The 15955-nt window shown below is 45.1% G+C and overlaps 1 protein-coding gene across 3 annotated transcripts in view; it reads right to left on the reverse strand.

The window, feature by feature from the left end:
- GATAD2A (GATA zinc finger domain containing 2A) overlaps positions 1-14847 on the reverse strand; it is a 51750-nt gene extending 36903 nt beyond the window's left edge. Inside the window, exon 1 of one of the 3 annotated variants that reach the window (XM_089535571.1) lies at positions 14688-14847. The gene's annotated coding sequence lies outside the window, so the exon portion shown is untranslated. Of the gene's footprint in view, positions 1-1008; positions 1166-13404; positions 13466-14687 lie in introns of those variants that run through there. The other 2 variants (XM_089535572.1, XM_089535570.1) reach the window with 2 other exon arrangements.
- Positions 14848-15955: the final 1108 nt, after the last annotated feature.

The following is a 15955-nucleotide window of genomic DNA, read 5'->3' on the forward strand; positions in this document are numbered from 1 at the left end:
AAGAGTTAAGGTTCCTCACCACCCTTGTAGATATGCATGTGTATGTGTGAATATATATGTGTGTTCATACATATTTTGCAACCAAATATATACATTTGGCAACCAAACATATAACCACCAAATACATTGCAACCAAACAGATATGTCAACCAAACATATTGCAACCAATGAGATACTTCATCCTAATACATTGCAAGCAAATATATACATACATTTTGCAACCAGACACAGTGCAATGATATATACATGTGTGTGTGTGTGTGTGTGTGTGTGTATCTCAACCAAATATACACATTTTGCAACCAAATAGATATATATTTCAACCAAATGTACTGCAACCAAACAGGACACATTTGCACCCAAATAGATATACATTTCAGCCCAATTTATTGCAACCAAATAAATATATATTTCAACCCAATGAACTGCATTGCAAGCCAAACAGATACACATATTTCCATCACATATACACTGCAACCAAGGAGGTACATATTCCAACCAAATCTATTGCCACCAAACAGCTACACTTTGCAACCAAATCAATTGCAACCTATATGTGTTCAACCAAGTCTATTGCAACAAATCTATTGCAACTACTCACACATGTTGGAGCCAAATAAATATGCATTTCAACCCAATCTATTGCAACCAAAAAGAGATGTACATTTCAACCCAATCAACTGCAGGCAAATCTATTGCAACCGAAGAGATATATATATTTCAACCCAATGAACTGGAACCAACCCAAACAGATATACTGCAACCAAGGAGGTACATCTCTTTGCAACCCAATCCATTGCAACCTATATATATATATATATCCAACCAAATCTATTGCAACAAATCTATTGCAACTTCTCTGCACGTGTGGCAGCCATATATATATACACACACACACACACACACACACACACACATATATATAAATATATATTGCAAGCCAACTTCCAGGGCCCTCCCAGTTCCTCCCCCGCAGAAAAAAGAAAACTTTGCAAGAGATGGACTTACCAAAGCCACTCAGTTGATGCAAAGGCACCCAAGGGATTTGGGGGTCTCTTTTCTGCCCCTTTCCTTCCCTCTCTTTCCTTTCCAAGGTGGGGTGAAAGGAGCCCCCCAAAAAAGCTCCCTCTCTTTTTCTCTTCCTTCCTCCTCCTCCTCCTCTGGCTTCTCTCAATGCACCTCTCTTACACATGGAGCCACCCTGAGGAGCATGCGCAGAAACCCTCTTTCCTCCACCCCTCCCCAAAAAACTGGGTCCTCCCCCTTCCTTTTACAGATTTTTCCCCCAAGAGCCTAATTTGATTTGCATTACAAATCCCTCCTCCTCTCCAAAAAAAAAAGCTCTCCAAAAAGCATGCCACTCCTGTGCATAAAAATGGAACAAGAGAGGGAAAGAAAAGAAGTGAACTCTAATAAAAAGAGAGAGAGAAAGAAAGGCTTGGAAGTTTCTTTTAGGGGTGCCAAGGGAAGATGGGGTGCAAAAGAAAGGCAAAGGGGAGCAGACCCCCCCTTTTAAAAACAACAACAAAGGCTCCTTTTGGAGAGGTTTGGAGCACCAGAAAGTGGCTGTTTCCAATGGGGTTCAGGGGGAAAATGGGGTTCAGTTTCACATATTGGGGGGCTCAGATCAAATGCTGTGGGGCAAGGGGATGTCCAGTGGTCTGGAAGAGGAGGATTTGGCCAAAAAAATTCCTTAGAAAACCATTGCTTCTCATCTTTTGGAGAGGTTTGCAGAGCAAAAGGATAGGAAGGACCTCATTGAGGTCTAGCTGCTTGCTGAGTCTTCCCAGCATAAAGGACCCCAGTGACACCAGAAGTCCTCCTTTTTCAGGACCTGGCCTACATTTCCACCTTCTGTCCAGGAGGAATCCCCAAATGTCCTCCATTCAGGTCCTCCTTTTCCAGGACATGGCCTACATTTCCACCTTCTGTCCAGGAGACATTCCAAAATGTCCTCCATTCAAGGTGACACTAGAAGTCCTCCTTCTCCAGGACCTGCTTACCTTTCCATCTTCTGTCCAGGAGGCATTCCAAAGGTCCTCCATTCAGAGTGACCTGAAGTCCTCCTTTTCCAGGACCTGCCTACCTTTCCACCTTCTGTCCAGGAGGCATTCCAGAATATCCTCCATTTAGGTCCTCCTTTTCCATGACCTGGTCTACCTTTCTGCTTTCCATCCAGGAGGCATTCCAGAATATCCTCCATTCAGGTCCTCCTTTTCCAGGACCTGCGCTCCATTTCAGCCTATTGCCAAGGAGGCATTCCCAAAGGTCCTCTGGATAAGGGAGGTTTTTATGATATTTGGCACCTGATTTTTATGCCCTCTTTGATGGGTCTGATCAGTTTTAGTTTATGGTATATCTTTCTTATTTACATACAGGCTGGGTCACCCTTCTCCAAAATGCTTGGGACCAGAAATGTTTTTTGTGTTGGGAACATTTGCCAACACAGAGTATACTCACACTGTAGTTTGATTGCTTAGTGCCGCCACAATATTTTGTGCTGTGCATGATAGACACTACAGTTGTTGTTGTGGGCCTTCAAGTCATTTCTGACTTAGGGCAAACCCTATCATTTTCTTGGCAAGATTGGTTCAGAGAAGGCATACTTGTACTGAGTTACTAATAAACATTTCCGGGGGGGGGGGGGGTAGAGACTTGTTGACAATACAACAAAGTACAATAACACCCCAAATCCACAAAGCCACCTTTATAGAGCCAAACAACACACACAAAGTACATGCTGCAAGCTTTCAAAGCTTTCAAATGAGGAAACCAGTGGAGCTTTGAAAGCTTGCATCATGTGCTTTGTGCACTTTGGTTGGCCAAGAAAGCTATCTCCATTTTGTGGATTTTGGATGAGACAGTCATTCCTCTTTTCGTCCCTCCTGCTCCGCAGTCTGTCGAAAAGTCCAAAAACACCCCAAAGCCACAAAACAGTTATCCTTTTATTTTTTGCACACAATATACATTGCAAGCTTTCGAACCTCCATTGGCTTCTTCACCTGATTCCTTTATGGCCAACCAAAATGCAGAAAATACACATTGCAGGCTTTCGAACCTCCTTTGGCTTCTTCACCAGATTCCTTTATTGACCAGCTAAAATACACAAAATATATATTGCAAGCTTTCAGAGCTCCACCGGCTTCTTCACCTGATCCTTTTATTGGACAACCAAAATGCACAAAACACATGCTGCAAGTTTTGAAACCTCCACCGGCTTCTTCATCTGACCCTTTTATGGGTCAACCAAAATGCACAAAATAGACATTGCAAGCTTTTGAACCTCCACTGGCTTCTTCACTTGATCCCTTTATTGGACAACCAAAATGCACAATTGACAGGATGCAGGCTTTAGAAGCTACAGCGGCTTCTTCATCTGATTCCTTTACTGGTCAACCAAAATGCGCAAAATACATGACACAAGTTTTTGAAGCTCCGCCGGCTTCTTCATTGGAAGAAGAATAGACACCAAGGTGTATCCTGGAGCACATCCTTAAGGTGACACTGCACTTGGAGACGGAGGACCTCAGGTGTGTTACATAAATGGTGTTCCCTGGTGGGTTGGCGACAACAAGGTGGTTCCAGAAGGGAAAAGGTGATTTCAGCAGCTGGAGGCGGTTGTTTCGTTCTGTTTTGTTGGAAGGACCTTAGCCAACCTGTTTCCTTGTCGCTGTCATTCTTAACAGGGAGATAAATATACATGGACCAAAAACCTGGGCCCACCCTCGGATTCAGTGTAAACACACGCTGCGTTCAAATGCTAAAAAAACCCATTTTATGAGTACGTCTATATAGCTGGAATCCTACTTCTTGATTTCTCATGGTTTGGTTGCTGTCAAACAGACCTTTTGGTGGAAAGTTAAAAGGAGGAGACCATTCAGAAACTGGAAGAGCCAGCATGGCATAGTAGTTTGAGCGTTGGATTGCGACTCTGGAGACCAGGGTTTGATTCCTATTCAGCCATGAAACCCATTCGATATATTTGAGCAAGTCACACTCTCTCAGCTTCAGGGGAAGACCATGGCAAACCTCCTCTGAACCAATTTTGCCAAGAAAAGATAAGTCAGCATAAGTTGGAAAGGACAAATCAGAAAGACCTTAGGGTCAGCATAAGTCGGAAATGACTTGTAGCCACACAACAACAAAGGAGCAGAAATAGGTATGCATGCATACGCACATCTCCAAACATCACAAGAGTCTTCTGCAAGTGTGTCAACAAAGATAGCCTGGCCTAATAAACTATGCTGACTCGATTGGTCGATGCTGGGGCAATGGCCACAAATGGTGGTCTGCGAGTGTGCGTTGTTGTGTGGGTCAGCGACTGCTCTCCCGACTCCAAAGATTTCCAAGAACAAAATGGTTGCTCTCGGAGTGGGCTACCTTAACGGAGTGCTAATTGGAAAGAAAAGACGACACAGACGACGCAGACAAGAGCATGGTTTTCTTCCCTTTAGGTTCCGGCTAAGGACAGCAGGGACAGAAATAGCCTGGATTACATCACCTGCTTTCCTGAATATTCATGTGTCCAGATATACAGAGCGCATTCTTGAGACAGGACGCATAGTCAGAAAGGGCTGGCCATGGCCAAAGCTTCTCGGCCATTTTTGTGGTCAAGAAAACACGCATGGTTTTTTTGGTAGGCGCTGTGAAGGCCCTTCGAAATGCCAGGAACAGGATTTACTTTTTCACTCCCAGCATAGTTGCAAATGTTGAAAGGGAAGGCTGAGGAGAGGAGAAGAGACTTGGCATGTTTGTCTGTCTGTCCCTCCATCCAAAAATGTCATGCATCCAGAAGATTAACAGGGATGGTTGTCGTTGTTGTGTGCCTTAGAGCCACACATCGGGGTTTTCCTGGTGAGATTTGTTCAAAAGGGGTTTGCCATTGCCATCTCCTGAGGCTGAGAGAGTGTGACTTGCCCAGTGGGTTTCATGACCGAGCGGAGAATTGAATCCTAGTCTCCAGAGTCAAACCAAAGTCCAAAACACACAGCAGAAATAATCCAGTTTGAGACCACTTTAACTGCCCTGGCCCAATGTTAGGGCATTCGGGGAACTGTCATTTTGTGAACAAAAATCCATCAGTGATACCTTTCTTGGCCAACCAAAATGCACAAAATAATGGTTGCAGGCTTTTGTAGCTCCATGGGCTTCTTCTTCACCATCAGAAGCCCAAGGAGTTTCGCAAGCTTGCAACAAATCTATTGTGCATTTCGGTTGGTAAATAAAGGTAGCACTGATGGATTTTTGTTTGCATTTGTTAAATGGCCATCACAGCTTCCCCTGAATGTTGTCTGTCGTTTTGTGAGACATTGAGCCTTCTCTGTCAGAGCTCTGGGGCCACAATAAACTACAGTTCCCTAGCGCTGAGCCGGGGCAGTTAAAGTGGTCTCAAACTGGATAATTTCTGCAGTGTGTTTTGGACCCAAGTTGCCTAGCCCTCTCTAAACCCAAGTACCCATAACTGAATCTAATACGGATGTACATACCTCTGCTTTATTATTTTCCCCACCAAACCTGCTTTCTTTCTCTCTTCCCTTTATCTTCTGGTATCAGATTTTAAATGGCATCCTCTGAGGACCAACGATTTATCCTTTGACGCTCCATAAAGCACCAGGCAGGTTTGATAAGAGCTTTCTATTATTCATCAGCATCATCATAACCTCGTTCGTTGCTTAGCCAGTGCTTACGGCTGACGAAGCCGGGTCAATCGTTGGCTCGATCCCAACGTTGTCGACTCCGACTGGCAAAGAAAGGGCTCCGTTTTGGGGTGAAGGTAATGGGATCCCCCTGACCTCTCAACCATACCACCTGCGACGGTAGATAATCTGGAACATTCATGCTCAGAGGTAGAGGGATTAATATTACTACCAAAGGATTGCACCTAACCCTCGGCGTTAATTTTGCAAAGCACAGAAAGTGGGAGATCCTGGCTGCACAGATTGCTGTCAGAGAGTCAGACCAACGCAATCGTCTTTCACCTTCCTTGCAACTCAAACCCTTAGAAGTCGCCTGCCTTTGGGGAAATTAGCACTCCTGGCTATAAAATGGAGGAAGGGTTGTCCGACAAGAGAAAGCCACTTAGCATAACCAGTTCCTTCGGATGCTGAGGCAGCAGAAAAAGATGGCAGCCTTTGAATGCATTAACTTTGGCCCCGTACAGATTGCCAAAATGAAGCTGCTTCGGGCCACTTTGGAAGTATGCTGTTTAAATGTTGCATGCATCTTAAGAGTCTGGAAGTTGCACTAAAGCTGTGCTCCAGTGCTTAGGATTGGATCGTGGCTTTGGCACGGCTTCCAGACTCTTAGGACGCATGCAACATTTAAACAGCATACCTCCAAAGTGACCCGAAGCAGCTTTATTTTGCCCTGTCTGTATAGGGCCTTAGGTTGAATGGATAGGTCCATTTGCTTGAGAGGTCCAAGAGGAATGAAGGGGGCTCTGCTGGAGACCCAAACCAAGAGTTTTCCCACCTGGAATTGAAACCAATCTTTCTCTCACAATCCACACTTGTTTCTCCAAATTTTGGCTTTGACTTTTGCAGCTTTGATTTATATGTTCTGCCAAGGAATCTCTAGCTCCCCCAGCAAGAGTCTACCCAAAGTTGACCATAGAGTCACACTGGAGGACCTAAACTTCTCTAGGCATTTGTAGGCCTTCCAGTGCAATTCTATGGTCAACTTCAGCCATAGAAGTTAACCATAGAGTTGTGCTGGTGGACCTAGATATTCCTAGAAAGGTGCTTTCTTAGGTAAGAAATGTGATATTTGTGTGTTTCTTTCAATTCCAGAGAGATCTTCTGCCCCAAACCCCAGCAAATGTGGAGGGCCTGCTGTACTATGGCCTAGTTCAGTGGTTCCCAAACTTTGGTCCTCCAGATGTTTTGGACTTCAGCTCCCAGAATCCCATGCTGTTGGCAAAGCTAGCGGGGGCTTCTGGGAGCTGAAGTCCAAAGCCCCTGGAGGACCAAAGTTTGGGAACCAGTGGCCTAGATAATTCTCGCTTTAACAATACATCTTTAGATTTGAGGGAACTTAATGGCTGCTTTGAGATTTGTATTCCCAACCACTGAGGTTGCGTGTTCAGCGGCGCAAGGCGGAAGAGACCTTTTCGCATCCCTCTGTGTGCAAAATGTGTCGGTGGCGAAAATGATTTCAAGAGCATCAGAGCAGCCAAGCTGATTTAAATAATTGGAGCCCTCAAGAAGTTGTTGACACAGATCAGATCTTACACAACGAAGCCTGTTTTTCTCCTTACCTTTATTCTCCTTTTTCCGCCTCTGGCATCTTATCTCACCCAGACTTCTAACTCCAGAAAAACACAGCGACTCAACTTCGCGGCTGGGAAACAGAGGCACCTTCCTCCCAACAAGAAGTTGAATGGCAGAATTCAGTCACTGTCATGGACATTGTTAAGAGAGATGCCTGTCCTTCATACATTCCCCAACCCAAAGGGACATTGCAGGTGTACATCCATCCCTCCCTATTCGCTAGGGTTAGGGGCACAAGACCCCCGTGAATATGGAAAAACCGCAAATAACAAAAACACCCTGTTTTTACCTGAGAGGACACCACTCTAGGAATCTCTAGGTCCTCCAATACAACTCTGTGGTCAACATCCAACAGACACTGACCATAGAAACTGCACTGGAGGAGCTACAAATGCTTAGTAGAGTATTCTCTCTAGGACTCTCAGTGCAACTTTGAGTTAAAGTTGACCATAGAGTTGCACTGGACAACCTAGACCTCCACTCTGGGCCCCACAACAAACTCCAACTCCCAGAACTCCATAGCCTTGAGCCAGAAAAGTTAAAGTGGTGCCAAACTGGGTTATATCTCCAATGTGGATGCAGCCCAGAGGTCTTCACCTCCCTGCCATTGTATCCAAGAGGAAGGAAACGGCTCACTTCCCTTTCTATTTCAGGAACAGAAAGCAATGCGGTGGAGTGAGCCTTGACCCTTCTTCCCATGGACATCCATTTGCATTATTAGCGCCGGTCCAAAAGCAGCGTGGCGGAATGGCTACAGCACTGGGCAAGGAGGCAAAGAATTACAACACAACATTCTCACTGACCTCACTATTCACATCTTTGTGTGTGTGTGTGTGTGTGCTATGTATTTGCAGTTATTTCATAAATACATCTATACTTGTGCTCTCTCTAGGAATACTTAGGTCCTCCAGCGTGATTTCTACAGACCTTGTCTATAAAGCTGAGCTGGAGGACCTCAAAATGCCTAGAGAGTATACTTTTTAGGCATTTGTAGGTCCTCCAGTGCAACTCTATGATCAATATCTGCCAGACGTTGTCCACAGAACTGCAATGGAGGACCTAGGGATGTCTAATGAAGTGGTCTCTCTAGGAATATCTAGGCCAGCGGTCCCCAAACTGTGCCCTTTAAGGGCTTTTGGACTCCAGCTCCCAGAATCCCAGACTGTTGGCCAACGTGGCTGAGGCTTCTGGGAGCTGAAGTCCAAAACTCTCTTAAAGGACAGAGTTTGGGGAGCACTGATCTAAGCCCTCCGGCGTGATTTCTGCAGACGTTGCCCATAAAGTTCAACTGGAGGATCTAGAGATATTGTGTTAATGAAGTCTGGGGCTGACTGTATTTAGAAGCAAGACTTGCGCGCTGTATTGAGATATCCAAACGGGTAAAAACGCATTGAAAGGCTGACCTCCTTATGCAGGAGTCTCTCGTAAACGGACGCAACTTCGACATCTGCCTAAAAATAAAAATCAATGGTTGGCCCATGTCTAATCTCTGGGGGGAGATCGTTCCACGAAGCAGACGCCACCCGTCTTAAAAGCCTCCCTCTCTTTCGTTCGATAACCTCAGAAACCAAATGGACCTAAAAGGGTGCCTTGCAGGGAACCAGGCCTCATATTATTCAGGGCTTCGTACAGCGTAGGGATGGATTAGAAACATGTGGCAGAAATAATCCAGATTGGGACTGCTTTAATTGCCCTGGTTTAGTGCTAGGGAGTCCTGGGAACTGTAGTTTGTTGTAGCCCCAGAGCTCTCTGTCAGAGAAGGCTCAGTATTGGCCTCATTCCCACTTACAAATGAATTGGTTTCCGATCTGAATTGATGGGCCAATTCGACGGTGGAGCATGGTTCCCACTACATTTGTCCCGATGGCATTTTCCCCCTGTAAAACAACCCAATTGTGGTCCACAATCACGAACGATTTGGTTCAAAATGGACCCGCTCTGGCCGGACGAAGGGCAAATTTAAATCAATTCTGGTTCACATTTACGCAGAATCGATTTATCCAAAACTACGCTGGAAAGAAATTAGGGTCAAAATGATGCCGGTTAAATGAGTCTAGTGAGTGCCCCCCCCCCCCTCCAAATTGCTTCAAGTGGGAGCCAGGGTCATTTGAACCAGTGCAAACCAATTTGAAATGCGGTTTAAAAGGTAGCGGGAATCAGGCCATCGACAGTTCCCAGGATTCCCTAGCATGGAGCCGGGGTCTGAAACTGGATTAATTCTGTGTTTTGGACCCAGGGATGTGGAGCCGGTACCCCAAACCTTCACCTCCGGCGCCTTTGTTTTCCTACCGTCAGCCTCCGCCTCCTTCGTAAATGGCAAACGCATGTTAATTAGTAACAAGGGCTTTGCTGTAGTAAAATGGCAGCCCTGGGAATGTCATCGCCGCCCAATGAATCATCCTCAGGCCAAGGTCCAAAACACACGGCAGAAATAACCCATCCTGAGACCGCTTTAACTGCCCTGCCTCAATGCTAGTAACCCTGGGAACTGTAGTTTTGTGAGACTTTGAGCCTTCTCTGTCAGAAAGAGCTCTGGGGCCACGATAAACTACAATTCCCAGGATTCCCTAGCACTGAGCCAGGCCAGTTAAAGCGGTCTCAAACTGGATTATTTCCAGTGTGTTTTGGACCTCTCTCTCTCTCTCTCTCTCTCTCTATATATATATATATATATATATAGAGAGAGAGAGAGAGAGAGAGAGAGAGAGAGAGAGAGAGAGATATTTCTCAATGAGAAAGCTGTCCTAAATTCCTGCAAAATAAACACACTAGTAAGTAAATAACAAATAAACAACAAACATTGTAAACTGCTTCTGGAGTGCTTAAGTGCACCAGAAAACGGTATAGCAATGTATCTGCTATTGCTATTGAATGTTGGAAGTTTTTATTTCTAGCTGGAGCCGGGACTTTTTCCTACCATTTATGACCTAGCCCTGAATTTGCTTCTGAATCCACAAACCTAGGACACTGGGAGGCCAGGGTTCGAGTCCCGGTTCGGCCGTGGAAACCCATTGGGTGAATTTGGGGAAGTCACACTCTCTCAGCCTCAGAGGAAGGCCATGGCAAACCACCTCCGAACAAATCCTGCCAAGAAAACCCCAATATATGTGTGTGTGTGTGTGTGTGTCCATGTTAGGGTCACCATAACAACAAAGATGTATCTACACTTGTCCCTCCCTATTCTCTTGGGCAGTGGTGGCAAACCTATGGCATGTGTGCCAGATGTGGCACTCAGAGCCTTTTCTGTGGGCACGCATGATGGGCACGCATGATGTTGCCCCAGCACTGAGTTTGCCAGAGTTCATTACTAGAAAGCCAGAGGGAAATGGCACTTTGCAATAAATAAGTGGTGTCTGGGTTGCGGTTTGGGCACTCGGTCTGCAAAAGGTCCACCATCACTGCTCTAGGGTTAGTTAGGGGCACAAGACCCCTGTGGATATGGAAAAGACACCTCTCTAGGAATCTCTAGGTCCTTCCATGCAACTGTTAAAGTTGACCATAGAGTTGCACTGAAGGAGCTACAAAGGCCTAGTAGAGTGTCCTCTCTAGGAATCTCTAGGTCCTTCCATGCAACTGTTAAAGTTGACCATAGAGTTGCACTGAAGGAGCTACAAAGGCCTAGTAGAGTGTCCTCTCTAGGAATCTCTAGGTCCTTCCATGCAACTGTTAAAGTTGACCATAGAGTTGCACTGAAGGAGCTACAAAGGCCTAGTAGAGTGTCCTCTCTAGGAATCTCTAGGTCCTTCCATGCAACTGTTAAAGTTGACCATAGAGTTGCACTGAAGGAGCTACAAAGGCCTAGTAGAGTGTCCTCTCTAGGAATCTCTAGGTCCTTCCATGCAACTGTTAAAGTTGACCATAGAGTTGCACTGAAGGAGCTACAAAGGCCTAGTAGAGTGTCCTCTCTAGGAATCTCTAGGTCCTTCCATGCAACTGTTAAAGTTGACCATAGAGTTGCACTGAAGGAGCTACAAAGGCCTAGTAGAGTGTCCTCTCTAGGAATCTCTAGGTCCTTCCATGCAACTGTTAAAGTTGACCATAGAGTTGCACTGAAGGAGCTACAAAGGCCTAGTAGAGTGTCCTCTCTAGGAATCTCTAGGTCCTTCCATGCAACTGTTAAAGTTGACCATAGAGTTGCACTGAAGGAGCTACAAAGGCCTAGTAGAGTGTCCTCTCTAGGAATCTCTAGGTCCTTCCATGCAACTGTTAAAGTTGACCATAGAGTTGCACTGAAGGAGCTACAAAGGCCTAGTAGAGTGTCCTCTCTAGGAATCTCTAGGTCCTTCCATGCAACTGTTAAAGTTGACCATAGAGTTGCACTGAAGGAGCTACAAAGGCCTAGTAGAGTGTCCTCTCTAGGAATCTCTAGGTCCTTCCATGCAACTGTTAAAGTTGACCATAGAGTTGCACTGAAGGAGCTACAAAGGCCTAGTAGAGTGTCCTCTCTAGGAATCTCTAGGTCCTTCCATGCAACTGTTAAAGTTGACCATAGAGTTGCACTGAAGGAGCTACAAAGGCCTAGTAGAGTGTCCTCTCTAGGAATCTCTAGGTCCTTCCATGCAACTGTTAAAGTTGACCATAGAGTTGCACTGAAGGAGCTACAAAGGCCTAGTAGAGTGTCCTCTCTAGGAATCTCTAGGTCCTTCCATGCAACTGTTAAAGTTGACCATAGAGTTGCACTGAAGGAGCTACAAAGGCCTAGTAGAGTGTCCTCTCTAGGAATCTCTAGGTCCTTCCATGCAACTGTTAAAGTTGACCATAGAGTTGCACTGAAGGAGCTACAAAGGCCTAGTAGAGTGTCCTCTCTAGGAATCTCTAGGTCCTTCCATGCAACTGTTAAAGTTGACCATAGAGTTGCACTGAAGGAGCTACAAAGGCCTAGTAGAGTGTCCTCTCTAGGAATCTCTAGGTCCTTCCATGCAACTGTTAAAGTTGACCATAGAGTTGCACTGAAGGAGCTACAAAGGCCTAGTAGAGTGTCCTCTCTAGGAATCTCTAGGTCCTTCCATGCAACTGTTAAAGTTGACCATAGAGTTGCACTGAAGGAGCTACAAAGGCCTAGTAGAGTGTCCTCTCTAGGAATCTCTAGGTCCTTCCATGCAACTGTTAAAGTTGACCATAGAGTTGCACTGAAGGAGCTACAAAGGCCTAGTAGAGTGTCCTCTCTAGGAATCTCTAGGTCCTTCCATGCAACTGTTAAAGTTGACCATAGAGTTGCACTGAAGGAGCTACAAAGGCCTAGTAGAGTGTCCTCTCTAGGAATCTCTAGGTCCTTCCATGCAACTGTTAAAGTTGACCATAGAGTTGCACTGAAGGAGCTACAAAGGCCTAGTAGAGTGTCCTCTCTAGGAATCTCTAGGTCCTTCCATGCAACTGTTAAAGTTGACCATAGAGTTGCACTGAAGGAGCTACAAAGGCCTAGTAGAGTGTCCTCTCTAGGAATCTCTAGGTCCTTCCATGCAACTGTTAAAGTTGACCATAGAGTTGCACTGAAGGAGCTACAAAGGCCTAGTAGAGTGTCCTCTCTAGGAATCTCTAGGTCCTTCCATGCAACTGTTAAAGTTGACCATAGAGTTGCACTGAAGGAGCTACAAAGGCCTAGTAGAGTGTCCTCTCTAGGAATCTCTAGGTCTTTCCATGCAACTGTTAAAGTTAACCATAGAGTTGCACTGGAGGACCTAGAGATTCCTAGAGAGAACCTATTAATGCACAGCTGCAAATATGGAGGGATGCTGTATACCTATATGCATCGACCTCCACTGAATGGCCTTGGGGAAGAAGTCACACTCTCTCAGCCTCAAGGGGAGGCCATGGCAAAACTCCTCTGACCAAACCTTGCCAAGAAAACCCCGCGATAGCTTCGCCTCAGTGCCGCCGTAAGTCAGAAACAACCTGAAGGCACACGACAACAAATAAACAACAACAAATAAACAACAACAATAGTTTTGGGAGGGACCCTAAAGACCATCTGGTCCAACTCAAAAACTATACTCCTATTAAGAACATTCCTATATTCTAGGATCCCAGGAGACGATATATGACTATATCCTTCATGATAATATTACAATGTTATATATTCGCAATGGACTGGATCACCTATTATTATTATTTTGCTATGCGCTGCCTTATTTTATACCTTTGTTCGGTTCGGAGATCGTACGCCGGCAGGTTTTATGTCTATTTTACCTCCTAAAGCGCTGTCTGAAAAGTTTGTGGTGGTTATATAAATAATTTTAATAATAATAATGTTAATAATAAGTAATACAACAACAACAACAACATAATTATATCGGGTTCTTTCCCCAGAACTGAGCTCACGATATTGAAGGAAGAGTACGGTTAAAAACACAGAAAAGAGGCACATTAAAACAGAATTACGTTGCCACGATATTTGTTTGTTTATTTATATGTTTGTACCCAGCCTCTCAGCCCCAAAAATTGGGATCCAAAGCAGTTTACGGCGTAAAAAGCAAACACTAAACAAAAACAAAAACAAAACAAAACCCACAATGCGATTTAAAAAAACTGACAAAAATGAGAGGGATTATTATTATTATTATTATTCACAAGGAGCTTCTTCAGCCACAAAGTCTCTCAGAGAGACTTTAAAAGCATCTCTTATATTAATATATATATACATATATATATATATATATATATGGGAGAAAGTGTGACAAGGAGATATGTCATACATTTTCCCATATATATATATATATATATATATTACATTATATATATATATATATCTATTTAGTGTCATACATTTAGCCATATATATATAAATAATACATATATATATATGTAACTCTTTAATGTCACACGTTTTCCTATATATATATATATTACATCATATATGTGTGTGTATATATATATATATATATGTATCTCTTTAGTGTCATACATTTACCCATATATATATAAATAATACTAATATATATATATATATATAAAACTCTTTAACGTCACACGTTTTCCTATATATATATATATTACATTATATATGTGTGTGTATATATATATATATATATATGTATCTCTTTAGTGTCATACATTTACCCATATATATATAAATAATACTAATATATATATATATATAAAACTCTTTTATGTCACACGTTTTCCTATATATATATATATCTCCTCGTTGTCCCCATTTCCCTTATATCTATGTGTGATATATATCATATACAATATTATATGAGATATACACACACACATATATCTATATATCTATATACATAAAAGCTCCTCGTTGTCCCTCATTTCTGCCCCTCTTTCCATAAAAGTGCCATAAAACTTCCTGAGGAGGAATTCTTTCTCTTGTTAAAAATGAAGAAAAGCCCTGTGAGGGGGATCTATATCTCTGTCTCCTTCTGTGTGAACTTCTTCTTCCCTCAGGAGCTTGAAAGGGTCTTTTACCTCAGAGTCGTCGTCGTCGTCGTGGCTGTCTCTGCTGCCGCCGCCGCCTGGGCCTGCTCTCTCTCTCTCTCTCTCTCTCCCTTCCTTCCTTCCTTCCTCCTCCTCCTCTTCCCCGGAGGGCCTGGCCTGGCGAGGGAAGGAGGCTGCCTCAGGTGGCCGCTGACAGAAAGGAGGAGGAGGAGGAGGAGGAGGGAAGGACGGCTTCGGCGGCAGCAGAGGCGCCCACGACGACGACGACGACGACGACGGAGGGGGAAGGGAAAGGAGCCACTGCGCATGCGCCCAAGGAAACTGTGGAAAAGCGAAAAAAGGCGCGCATCGGACTTTTGGTTTTGGACGCTTTCCCCAAGCCACGCCCCCTCCCCCGGTTCTTCATGACCCCGCCCACCCACAGCCCCGCCTCGCTCTTCTCCGCGACGCCCATTGGCCCGCTGTGACGTCCCTCAGTCCGCCCCTTCTCTCTCTCTCCCCCCTCCCACTTGGAACCACCACGCCTCACTCTCTCCTCCTCCTCGGCGACCATTGGTTAGCTTTGAAATCGTGCCCTTCCGATTCCCCCGCCTACTAAGCTGGAAACCACGCCTCCCTTCCCTCCTCGCCACCTATTGGTCGGCGTTAGAAATATCCCTCTATTTCCCCCTAGGCTCCTCCTTGTTGCCCCGCCCCTCCTCATAGAGTTTCACGTCACTTTTTGCCCTCGCCTGCTATTGGATAGGTTTAAAAACATCCCTGCGTTTCTGCTCCTAAGCTCCGCCTCCTCTAAAAACCACGCCTCCCCTTTCTCCTCGCCACCAACTTCATTTCCCCGAAGGTTCTCCTCCTCTCGCTCCCTATTGGTCCGTTTGAAAACCACGCCCTCTTTCCCCCTCCACTCGGATGACTAAGGTGGGGCCACGCCCTCCGTGCGTGTCCTCAGCACGTCCTTTGGCTAGCCACGCCCCTTTCTCGCCTCCTCTCGTTGCGGCTTCCGCTTCATCCCTTTTACCAAGATCGAGCCACGCCTCCTAGCCGATCCACCAATGAGAAGTTAAAACCGACCGGCCAATGAGAACAAAGGGGCGAGACATGCAGGGCCCTGATTGGCCAGCGTCCATTGACAGACGGAGCGAGTACACTAATGAGAAGTTGCGAGTTAGAGCAGGAGGAAGACACTGCTCTGGGTGTCTGTCACAGACCACGCCCCCTGACTGTCTTGATGAAGGTATAGAGTTAAGGCCATCTAGTGACAGCCCCAACTTCGGGTTAAAAAGGGAAAAAAGGCAATGAAA

This window comes from Sceloporus occidentalis, unplaced genomic scaffold, assembly GCF_023333645.1.
Source record: "Sceloporus occidentalis isolate IW3139 unplaced genomic scaffold, rSceOcc1.0.p SCAF_8, whole genome shotgun sequence".
Classification (NCBI taxonomy): Eukaryota; Metazoa; Chordata; class Lepidosauria; order Squamata; family Phrynosomatidae; genus Sceloporus; species Sceloporus occidentalis.